The sequence below is a fragment of the Heterodontus francisci genome, chromosome 27, assembly GCF_036365525.1.
Source record: "Heterodontus francisci isolate sHetFra1 chromosome 27, sHetFra1.hap1, whole genome shotgun sequence".
NCBI lineage: Eukaryota > Metazoa > Chordata > Chondrichthyes > Heterodontiformes > Heterodontidae > Heterodontus > Heterodontus francisci.
Genome location: NC_090397.1, coordinates 48,153,186 through 48,162,482, shown reverse-complemented (window position 1 = coordinate 48,162,482; position 9,297 = coordinate 48,153,186).

The following is a 9,297-nucleotide window of genomic DNA, read 5'->3' as shown; positions in this document are numbered from 1 at the left end:
AGTTTGGGATTGATATAGGACTGTGGGATTAGTTTTTGATTGATACAGGGCTGTGGGATTAGTTTGGGATTGATACAGGGCTGTGGGATTAGTTTTTGATTGATACAGGTCAGTGGTGTTAGTTTGGGATTGATACAGGGCTGTGGGATTAGTTTGGGATTGATACAGGGCTGTGGGATTAGTTTTTGATTGATACAGGTCAGTGGTGTTAGTTTGGGATTGATACAGGGCTGTGGGATTAGTTTGGGATTGATACAGGGCTGTGGGATTAGTTTTTGATTGATATAGGTCAGTGGTGTTAGTTTGGGATTGATACAGGGCTGTGGGATTAGTTTGGGATTGATACAGGGCTGTGGGATTAGTTTTTGATTGATACAGGTCAGTGGTGTTAGTTTGGGATTGATACAGGGCTGTGGGATTAGTTTGGGATTGATACAGGACTGTGGGATTAGTTTGGGATTGATACAGGGCTGTGGGATTAGTTTGGGATTGATACAGGGCTGTGGGATTAGTTTGGGATTGATACAGGGCTGTGGGATTAGTTTTTGATTGATACAGCTCAGTGGTGTTAGTTTGGGATTGATACAGGGCTGTGGGATTAGTTTTTGATTGATACAGGACTGTGGGATTAGTTTGGGATTGATACAGGGCTGTGGGATTAGTTTGGGATTGATACAGGGCTGTGGGATTAGTTTGGGATTGATACAGGACTGTGGGATTAGTTTGGGATTGATACAGGACTGTGGGATTAGTTTGGGATTGATACAGGACTGTGGGATTAGTTTTTGATTGATACAGGACTGTGGGATTAGTTTGGGATTGATACAGGGCTGTGGGATTAGTTTGGGATTGATACAGGACTGTGGGATTAGTTTGGGATTGATACAGGGCTGTGGGATTAGTTTGGGATTGATACAGGACTGTGGGATTAGTTTGGGATTGATACAGGACTGTGGGATTAGTTTTTGATTGATACAGGACTGTGGGATTAGTTTTTGATTGATACAGGGCTGTGGGATTAGTTTTTGATTGATACAGGACTGTGGGATTAGTTTGGGATTGATACAGGGCTGTGGGATTAGTCTGGGATTGATACAGGACTGTGGGATTAGTTTGGGATTGATACAGGGCTGTGGGATTAGTTTGGGATTGATACAGGACTGTGGGATTAGTTTGGGATTGATACAGGGCTGTGGGATTAGTTTGGGATTGATACAGGACTGTGGGATTAGTTTGGGATTGATACAGGACTGTGGGATTAGTTTTTGATTGATACAGTTCAGTGGTGTTAGTTTGGGATTGATACAGGGCTGTGGGATTAGTTTGGGATTGATACAGGACTGTGGGATTAGTTTGGGATTGATACAGGACTGTGGGATTAGTTTTTGATTGATACAGGACTGTGGGATTAGTTTTTGATTGATACAGGACTGTGGGATTAGTTTGGGATTGATACAGGGCTGTGGGATTAGTTTGGGATTGATACAGGACTGTGGGATTAGTTTGGGATTGATACAGGACTGTAGGATTAGTTTTTGATTGATACAGGTCAGTGGTGTTAGTTTGGGATTGATACAGGGCTGTGGGATTAGTTTTTGATTGATACAGGGCTGTGGGATTAGTTTGGGATTGATACAGGGCTGTGGGATTAGTTTGGGATTGATACAGGGCTGTGGGATTAGTTTTTGATTGATACAGGACTGTGGGATTAGTTTGGGATTGATACAGGGCTGTGGGATTAGTTTGGGATTGATACAGGACTGTGGGATTAGTTTGGGATTGATACAGGGCTGTGGGATTAGTTTGGGATTGATACAGGACTGTGGGATTAGTTTGGGATTGATACAGGACTGTGGGATTAGTTTTTGATTGATACAGGTCAGTGGTGTTAGTTTGGGATTGATACAGGGCTGTGGGATTAGTTTTTGATTGATACAGGGCTGTGGGATTAGTTTGGGATTGATACAGGGCTGTGGGATTAGTTTGGGATTGATACAGGGCTGTGGGATTAGTTTGGGATTGATACAGGGCTGTGGGATTAGTTTGGGATTGATACAGGGCTGTGGGATTAGTTTGGGATTTATACAGGGCTGTGGGATTAGTTTGGGATTGATACAGGACTGTGGGATTAGTTTGGGATTGATACAGGGCTGTGGGATTAGTTTGGGATTGATACAGGGCTGTGGGATTAGTTTGGGATTGATACAGGGCTGTGGGATTAGTTTGGGATTGATACAGGTCAGTGGTGTTAGTTTGGGATTGATATCGGGCTGTGGGATTAGTTTGGGATTGATACAGGGCTGTGGGATTAGTTTGGGATTGATACAGGGCTGTGGGATTAGTTTGGGATTGATACAGGACTGTGGGATTAGTTTGGGATTGATACAGGGCTGTGGGATTAGTTTTTGATTGATACAGGTCAGTGGTGTTAGTTTGGGATTGATACAGGGCTGTGGGATTAGTTTGGGATTGATACAGGGCTGTGGGATTAGTTTGGGATTGATACAGGGCTGTGGGATTAGTTTGGGATTGATACAGGGCTGTGGGATTAGTTTGGGATTGATATAGGGCTGTGGGATTAGTTTGGGATTGATACAGGACTGTGGGATTAGTTTTTGATTGATACAGGTCAGTGGTGTTAGTTTGGGATTGATACAGGGCTGTGGGATTAGTTTGGGATTGATACAGGACTGTGGGATTAGTTTGGGATTGATACAGGGCTGTGGGATTAGTTTGGGATTGATACAGGACTGTGGGATTAGTTTGGGATTGATACAGGACTGTGGGATTAGTTTTTGATTGATACAGGTCAGTGGGATTAGTTTGGGATTGATACAGGGCTGTGGGATTAGTTTGGGATTGATACAGGACTGTGGGATTAGTTTTTGATTGATACAGGTCAGTGGTGTTAGTTTGGGATTGATACAGGGCTGTGGGATTAGTTTTTGATTGATACAGGTCAGTGGTGTTAGTTTGGGATTGATACAGGGCTGTGGGATTAGTTTTTGATTGATACAGGTCAGTGGCGTTAGTTTGGGATTGATACAGGGCTGTGGGATTAGTTTTTGATTGATACAGGTCAGTGGCGTTAGTTTGAGATTGATACAGGGCTGTGGGATTAGTTTTTGATTGATACAGGGCTGTGGTGTTAGTTTGGGATTGATACAGGTCAGTGGCATTAGTTTGAGATTGATACAGGGCTGTGGGGAAAGAGTGGGTCAGTTGGATAAATTTGGCATTGATCCAGCAAAAAGCCAGTAAAAACATGAGGGCCTGAACGGCTGCCTTGTTTGCTGTAAACATCCATTGTTCTAATTCTCACTGGGATCGGAACACAGATCATAGAGGTGAATAGTTAATGTGCTTACATGGTTCTGCATGATGTGGGAAATCACTGAATCTTTACCTATCTAATGTGTAAACAATCTCTTGACCTTTAGGAAGATGTGACAGTAATTACCATCCTGACGCACAGTATGGTGTGGGCATCTTAATTACATGCTTCAAACCAAAACTTGAAACTACAGATGCTTTCGGTCCAATGCCGGGCTATAGCTTTTGTTACCAGCATAATCCCGGTCACTCTGAGCTAACAACAGCCACTCGTGCAATGCAGTTACACACAAAACCCCAGTCTCATTGGGAGGCTTACAGAATTATTTACTTAACCACCACAGTGAACAATATTCAGGGAATTAGGTAGAGTTAAAAACTATCCTTTTTTAAAAACCCTGCTCTAAGAGTATTTGATGGAACAGTGTAGATGGAGATTTACTCTGTATCTAATCCATGTTGTACCTACTCGAGGAATGTTTGATGGGAATATCACAAGGATCAGTTAATCTGCAGTTGGCTGTGAGAGGAAGGTTGAGTGGTGAGCATGTGGAACTCACTGCCACAAGGAGTAATTGAGACGAATAGTATTCAAAGGTGAACTAGGTAAGTACAGTAGGGAGAAAGGAATAGAAGGATATGCTAATAGGGTGAGATGAAGAAGATTAAACGAGGCTCGTGTGAAGCATAAACATTGGCACAATCCAGTTGGCCCAATGGCCAATCTCTGTACTGAACGTTCTGTGTAATTCTAGAGTGGTGTGTGTGTGTGCCTGTGTGTGTGCGTGCGTCTGTGTGTGCGCCGGTCTGTGTGTAGTGCCTTTTGTCTTCAGGATGTCCCAGAGCACAATGGAAGAGAGAAACAAAGATGATGGTAAAAGAAGTGAAAGTGAGGAGGGAGAGAAATCAGTGAAAGAAAAACAGAAGTGACAGGGAGGGAGGGAGAGCCAAAGTGATGGGGAGAGAGAGAAAAGTGACAGAGAGTGCAGAAGGGATGGAGAGAGAGCGCAGAAGTGTCAGAGAGAGCACATGCCAAAGTGATGCAGAAAGAGAGAGAGAGAGCGTGGATGCGACAGAGGAAGAGGGGAATGCACAAGCGTCAGAGAGAGAGAGCAGAAGTGGTGGAGAGAGAGGAGAGGAGTGTGTGGAAGTGGCAGAGAGAATGAAGGGAATCAGTGGACAGAGCAAATGAAAGTAGTGGACAGAGAAAATGGACATGCCAGAGAGAGAAGGAGAAAAAAGAAGTCTTAATCTCATGCCACTGTTTTGTCCAGTTATAGATTTTACCAAGTTTCTTTTGGAGGTTTGTGCCATCAGTAAGACCAACTATTTCCAACTCCGTAACATGGCTAGACCTTGCCAGTCCCAGTTCATCTGCTGCTGAAACCCTCATTCATGTCTTCCTTACCTCTGGACTTGACTATTCCAACACACTCCTTGCTGTTCTCCCACATTCTACTCTCCGTAAATTTGAGGTCATCCAAAACTCTGCTGCCTGTGTCTTAACTTGCACCAAGTCCCATTCCCCCATCGCCCCTGTGCTTGCTGACAAACATTGGCTCCCCACTTAGCAACATCTTGATTTTAAAATTCTTATCCTTGTTTTCAAATCCCTCTGTAGCCACGCCCATCCCTATCTCTGTAATCTCCCCCAGCCCCACAACCCTCCAAGATATCTTCGCCCGTCTAATTCTGGCCTTTTGTGTATCCCTGATTTTAATCGCTCCACCATTGGTGGCTGTGCTTTCAGCTCCCTAGGTCCCAGGCTCTGGAATACCCTCCCGACACCTCTCCATCTTGCTTTCCTCCTTTAAGATACTCCTTAAAACCTACATCTTTGACCAAGCTTTTGGTCATCTGACATAATAGCTCCTTTTGTGGTTCAGTGTCATACTTTGCTCTTGTGAAATGCCTTGAGATGTTTTATTATGTTAAAGGTGCTATATAAATATAGGTTGATGTTGTTATTGGTTCCTGGCTACCTTACCCATCTGAACACACTTTTGCTATTTTAGTATCATAGTAATCTAAAAGGGTGAGCTTTAGTGGGCCAACGGCCTTTTTTCATTCCTTCTGATCCTGTGAATTCCAACACCTCTAGGCCAGGAGTACCTGCTGCTTTGACCAAGATCAGCTAACTCGGGAGCCAAGAAACTCAAAAACTGGGGTCCGTATAGTTCGGTGTTGCAACAGAGCGTACAATTTCTAACTTAAGCAGTGGGGAGAGTTTGATACCAACAGGGGTTGATTGGAACAGAAAGGGTTCCATTGCCCAGCACAAACATCTTGATAAGCACAAGATAAATCCCCAGAAATAAAAAAAACTCTAGAGTTAATACACTCTCGGCATCAGTGACCCTGACCTATGAAGTGCCCGACCCCTTTAAAACATACACATTAGCTGGGATTGCAGAAAGCCATTGGGAAATTGACACTCCATAATGACAGGACTGATGGGGTGACTGTTTCAGAGAGTCTGATAATGCAGCTTAATTATCCTGAAGTGCACAGAAAGGTATAGAGTAGGAAGATGTGTGTGTTAGTCACAGCGTGCATGATTCACCACAATTTACAGCAAGGTGACATCCTTTAGGCTGAATCGTGACAAGCTGAAGTGGCTACCAAAGACTCGGTATTCCTGAACGTGGATATTTATAGACTATCTGAAACATACATACAACAACCTACATTCCAAGGTCTATTTAATCAGCCACTCATCACATATCACCACACAAATTTATCAACACTAAAGAATGCCTTGTATAACACAACTTTACTAATAATGACCATACTCAAATAAATGAATTGAAGAGGGATTTGGTCCATTGCAATTCTGCACAATGGGAATGAATGGGAAGGGATCTTATCATTTGGTATTATATAATGAGTGTGAATTGGAAGGGCTTTGGTCCATTAGGATTCTATATACATGCTTCTCATTTGCCTGTTTCTTGCTATTTACTGTTAATACACAGCTCATGGCCACTATTCTGTGGCAAGTAACTTGCCTCCTAAATCACCAAAGCCTTTCCACCATCTACAAAGCAAAAATCAGGAGTGTGATGGAATACTCTCCATTTGCCTGGATAAGTACAGCACTCAAGAAGCTTGGCACCATCCAGGACAAAGCAACCCACTTAACTGGCATCCCATCCACCATCTTAAATATTCACTCCCTCCACCACTAGTGTGCAGTGGCTGCAGTGTGTACCATCTACAAGATGCACTGCAGCAACTCACCAAGGCTTCTTTAACTGCACCTCCCAAACCCCGACCTCTACTGCCTAGAAGGACAAGGGTAGGAGGTGCATAGGAAAACTATCAACTGCAAGTTCCCCTTCAAGTCACACACCATCCTGACTTGGAAATATATCGTCGTTCCTTCTTCATCACTGAGTCAAAATCCTGGAACTCCCTATCTAACAGCACTGTGGGAATGTCTTCATCACATGGGCTGCAATGGTTCAGAAAGGCAGCTCACCACCACCTTCTGAAGGGCAATGAGGGATAGGCAATAATTGCTGGCCTTGCCAATGGGGCTCACATTCCATGAACAAGCACTTTAAAGCCAATTAAGTACTTTTTGAAGTGTCATCACTGTCAGTAACAGCAGTATTTGGGATCGTGGAGGACTCTGTAGGAAGAGGTGGATGGGCAGGTGTTGCCTTCCTCATGTCCCGCTCCAACAGCAAGGCACAGAGTGCTTTCCCTCAGAAAGAATGGACCACAAGTGTGAATAGGAGTGGTTACTAGGAGTGAGCACAGATATGACAGTGCTGCTGATACATGAATGCTTTCACTGCTTCCTTATTTGTTCGGCTGAGTGAGAGATATAAATTTACCAGTGGTAGCTGCAGCATGTTAGTCAGAGAAGGAATGAGGACCACAGGCTGGCAACTGGACATGCCAGTTAGGGAGACAGTGAGGCACAGACTGGCACTGGGTATGCCAGCCATGAGGGCCAAAGACTGGCACTTGGACAGGAGGCAGGGGTTGACATTGTACAATGGTGTCTACATTGGGGATTTAAATCAGGAGCTTAAAGGAGTGAATACCAATGAAAGCAAATTTATAACACACACCTTAAACCTAATATACAGGGGTGACGAGATTAGTATGACTTTCTTTAAGCATAGGAAGTCCCCATACTGTATGAAAAAACTGGTGTATTACTAGCAGATCATCCATGGCATTGTTCAGGAGTGAATCACAGATGTGTTTGGCGCAGTTGTTTGAAGTGAGAGAGAGTAAGGTGTGACAGGAAGTGCACATTATACGAAAACCTAAGATTTAATTATATATGATGCATATGCTATAGATAGTAGCTACGTATGGATGTATATATAGTATATATATTTGTATATAGATATACTATATATTCAATATGTATAGATGTATAACAGAATCATAGAACGGTTACAGAACAGGAGGCCATTCAGCCCCCCATGTCTGTGCTGGCTCTTTGCAAGAGCAACTCACCTAGTCCCACTCCCCTGCCTTTTGCCCTTAGCCCGACAAATTTTTTCTCAATAGATAGTAGATATGTATAGATAAATATATGTTGTAAACACTATGGGCATGCTTTAAAACTCAATGCTTTTGCTGCTCACTGAGACAAATGTCATGTTTACATTCTCTCTCATAGTTACAGATTCCAAACTCCAATCGAGCATTGCATTGATACCACTGAACATATTGTTTCCATGGTTACTGAGAGTTGAAGCTTCTAAATACTGACGCAATTACAGTTAAAAAAGGAAGAACTCTCAGACATACAACATATAATTTAACTCCTTGAGGATATTACAATACTAGGCCTACAAAGAAAATGTGTATAGTTCAACCTATTCCCATTAAATTGAATATAGACCCAGTGATTGAATCACAATAAACTGACAGAAAACCCTGACCACCAGGAATGGGTGGGACTGCTGGCCTGTGACCAGTGACTTAGGAACAGAAGGCCATTCAGCCCTCCAGCTCATGCCACCATTCAATTAGATCTAGGCTGCTATGTATCTTAACTTGCATCTTGGTTCCGTATCCCTTAATACCCTTCTGTAACAAACATCTATCAATTTCAGTTTTGCGATTTTCAATTGACCCCCCCGGCCTCAACACCTTTTTGGGAAAGAGTTCCACATTTCCACTACTGTTTATGGGAAGAAGTGTTTTCTGACATCACCCCTGAATGGTCTATCTCTACTTTTAAAGTATGTCCCCTCCTTCTGTACTCTCCCACCAGAGGAAATTCTTTCTATCTACCCTATTGATTCCTTTTATCATCTTAAATGCCTAAATTAGATTACACTTAATCTTCTATGTTCAAAGAGTATACAAACCAAGTTTATGCAACCTGCCTCATAATTTAATCCTTTCAGGGCCAGTATCATTCTGGTGAATCTGCACTCACCTGCTCCTGAAGTGCGGTGCCCTGACCTGAATATAGTGCTCCAGAGGGGGTTTAACCAGCACTCTGTACAACTGTAACATAACTTCCATCCCTTTGTTTTCCAGCCCTTTTGGAGATAAACAACAACATTCCATTAGCCTTTTTATTTGTGCATCTGTCCACTAGCTTTCAGTGATTTCTGTACTTGGATTCCTAAATTTCTCTGCAGATTCACAGTTCCTTGCTTCTCATCATTTAGAAAATACTCTGATCTATCTTTCTCAAGTCCAAAGTAGATGACTTTACACTTCCCCACATTGAACTCCAAAAGCATCTTCCAATGTCCCTTTGCAACTTCCTACTCCCATCTGCAATATTTATTGTCCTTCCTAATTTGTCATCTGCAAACTTAAGAGTTACAGGTCTTCATTCCTTCACCTAAGTCATCAACAAAAATGGTGAAAAGCTGTGGTCCCAGGACAAATCCTTGGCGGGGGGTGGGGTTGGGGGGGTGGGGGGGGGGGAAGTCGCCACTTATCACATTTTGCCAATTACAGTACATATCCTTCTCT